The following is a 3,441-nucleotide window of genomic DNA, read 5'->3' on the forward strand; positions in this document are numbered from 1 at the left end:
TGTTATATTCGCGAAATTTTGCCCATATTATTGTCCCAGATAGTGCTATAATCTATGGAAATATTTTTCAGATCGGATCACTATAGCATATAGCTATTATTCATACTGACAGATTAAAATCAAGATAAAGATACTTTTATAACCTTTTATAATATATGAAATGCACCTGTGAAATGTATTGAATCTCAACTTCAGCCGAAGTTAACGTTTTTTATTATTTTCTTGTATTTTTAGATTTTCAGTTCAATTTTTTATTAGAAATATACAGAAAAAAATTTTTTATAATGATTATGATGTAGTTGATGTATTTTGGTGCACATATTACACTCTTCGGTTAAGTATCTTGTGATAACGACATTTTTTTGGCCTTGTGATTTGTTAAGGGTTGTGACGAATTCGAGACGGTTAGAAAATGTAAGTCTTTTAAACTCAAACGGCATATGGGTTAGGGTCATCGGGCTAATCAGGACTTCCTTACCTTAGAAATTGCTCAGAGATTTCTTCAGCAGATGTATCACTAAGCAATTGTCAGCTGAAGTTTCTTCATATAGCGCTTCAGATTCGACGATTTGAGGCAAACGTTTATTTCTACGGCAGTATCTCCTCATTCATCACAAGATCGTGATTTATGGAACTGACACGAATTTGTAATGTAAATTTTCTATTGACGTATTATCCTTATATTTGTGTGACAAGTTAGATAGGTTCGATGAAAAGCAAATAATGTGCGAATCTCACTTGGAGATGCAGAGATACTGGCTTCAATGATTGTTGTAGTTTTTTAGTAAGTTGAGTTCTTCACGATATGTTAATATACCCTTAACAGTCCGTAGTCTCTCAAGTGACGTTGGCCCACATCCATTTACCAGCAACCACCGCTAATAGAAAAATGCATTATCCTTTGGATGAACTGTATATATACGACCAATAGCATCAATAGAGCGCACATCTGTATAACCAAAAACCGCATCGCCTTCTTTCCGTCGTTAAAAATTCGATGGGGCATTCCAAATGTTATAATGTGGCGACTCCGAGTAAAGTAAAGTTGGAGCAAACGGATTTCTTTGGCAGATCGTAAAGAAACTGGTCAATGTTATCGCTGGAGGTTTACCACGTTGAACACCATTCGAAGCCGTCAAATATACTCGTTGACCATTCTCAATATTCATCGCCAAGTCCACAACAGTAGGATAATGTCGTGAATAGGGAGTGCGAATACACGCTAAATCGTTTCATTGCAGTTCACATAACAACCACTTGATAGCGCGCAATTTCATAGTACGTTGGAGTATTGGATGCCGCAAACCGCCATATCGCTGCCTTTCGTGAAATAGCTCGTCTTAGTCCCCACAGATTTAAATTACTGTGCTCTTACAGTATCTGTGTGTTTTTATTTATTTTATATTTTGAAGTAATAAAATATTCAAATGATTCTTACATGAAGTTTGAATACATGCTAATGATTTGAAATATATATTTTTTATTTATGAATTGTTTTGACTTTTAACATAAAAAGATGAAAATCCTATGTCTATCCTCTGGTTCTAAGCTGCCTTTCCACCAAATTTCACAATTTGGAAATAATACATAATGCTCTGTAGGTTTAGAGGTTGTATACAATTTGTTCACAGGTAGTGTGAATCGCGTAGCACCGCCAGCTGTTAATTGAAATTTTATACATATGTATCTCTGGAAACGGATTTTCATACGATTTGTTACAATATAGAAACCATGCGCCATTAGATATCCGTTTAAAGTTTTGCTTAAATAGTTCCATAAAGAACATCAAGACAAACCATACCTCGTAGAAACTGGACCAAATCAGACTATAATTTTTCCAGCCCCTGGTACCGAAAATTGAGATCTCTGTTGCTAATGCAAAAAAAACAAAAAGGATATCGGTAAATATGTAAAAATGTCTTAGCAAAATTAGGTGAAAGTACAAGCTGAAATATACTATAATTTGCTGACATAAAATTAGTAAAATCGCTAAGTATGGCGATATTCTTTATTCCAGCTGACTTTTTGAGTGAAATCAGTTTAAACCTTGATCGCATATTCCTAAAATAAGGATTTCCGACACTCTCGCTGATACTACATATACCTAAAATACTAAATTCTGCCCCTTTGTTTGAGTTTTTAGCGAGTTTACTTGAAGACATAAAGTAAACAGATACCAAAATACCAAATATGATTGTTAATCATTTACGGTTTCATCGAATAACGAATATTGAAAAAAATTTGCAATATACTTGTTATACAAAATTTTGACAACACCTGAAAATATTTCCCCCTCTTTAAGCCTTGCAAATTGCGAAAACACCTGAAATAATTTCCCTCACCTTTGCGAGAATATATAATGTTAAGTGTCTAATGAATCTATTACGCCTGCTGCTGCATGCTGCTGCCTTTGAGAACTTAGTAATTACATGCAAAATATAAATAAATTAGATTCATGACACGTTCTTGAATTTGGGGTTAAAAAATATGAAATGGGTATCTCTAACATATGGGCTTTTGCGTATCCGCAGGGTGGCACCCATTTAATATGTGAGCTTTATTTCGCGAAGACGCTTGTATAAAAGCGCAACAGATTATTGCAAATAACATCAGTTACTTTGCACAGTTTCAACAGAACGTTGTGTAGAAATATAAGAGTTAATTGTTGATACCCACTCATGCAACCAAATAAATTAATCGACGCTATGATTTCGAGCTCGCTAAAAATTGTTGCCTTTCTAGCGGTCTTCATAGTCGGCTTGCAGCATATTTCGGGGCAACAAGCCGTTTGTGGACCTGCCATAGACGCAGCACTCAGTATTATGTGCGAAAGCGGCTTTAATACAAAGTTCAAGAAATCACGTGAGTAACATATTTTCCCTATTGCCCATAATAATGGACTATTGTATCTAATTTAATAAATTTTAGTGGAATGGGACAGCCTAGGCAACGCTGAGACTGAAGAACTGTCGCCCTTCGGTATGATGAACTTTCCTTTCTTAGGCAAAAATCATGGCGGCCACGTCGATACAGTGGCCAAAACTCGCCGTCGTCGAGAAGGTGTATACGATGAATGCTGCCGTAAGCCCTGCTCCTACAGCGAGTTGTTATCCTACTGCAAATAGGCTTATACATTTTAAAATCTTCTGACTGACTTTCACGTTAAATGAATTTGTCAACGCTTATCCTATTTGTTAGTCGATAAACAATTTTTCTCTACGCATAGCTGTAGACTAAACTAAGAGGCACTCTGAAATGATTATGATATTTAAAGTACATACTTACTTATAAACGAATATTATAAAAAAACTGTATACAAAATCCAAAAAGTCCAGGTATTAATTATCTTAAAATAATTAAATTGTAATAGCACATCCTAAAATATCTTTAATAATAAATTATTAACGCCTTCTACAAAAATAAATATTTCATTAAGAGACT

At 34.7% G+C, this 3,441-nt stretch overlaps 1 long non-coding RNA gene across 2 annotated transcripts; it reads left to right on the forward strand.

The window, feature by feature from the left end:
• The first annotated feature begins 239 nt into the window (after positions 1 to 239).
• LOC118683134 (uncharacterized) lies at positions 240 to 1,449 on the forward strand. 2 transcript variants are annotated; one of them, XR_004978988.2, is made up of 4 exons: positions 240 to 414; positions 484 to 784; positions 834 to 1,185; positions 1,242 to 1,449. It is a non-coding gene; the product is annotated as an uncharacterized lncRNA (long non-coding RNA). The 2 variants fall into 2 exon arrangements; XR_004978987.2 differs by having other exon boundaries at positions 484 to 1,185.
• Positions 1,450 to 3,441: the final 1,992 nt, after the last annotated feature.

The sequence above is a fragment of the Bactrocera oleae genome, chromosome 3, assembly GCF_042242935.1.
Source record: "Bactrocera oleae isolate idBacOlea1 chromosome 3, idBacOlea1, whole genome shotgun sequence".
Lineage (NCBI taxonomy): Eukaryota > Metazoa > Arthropoda > Insecta > Diptera > Tephritidae > Bactrocera > Bactrocera oleae.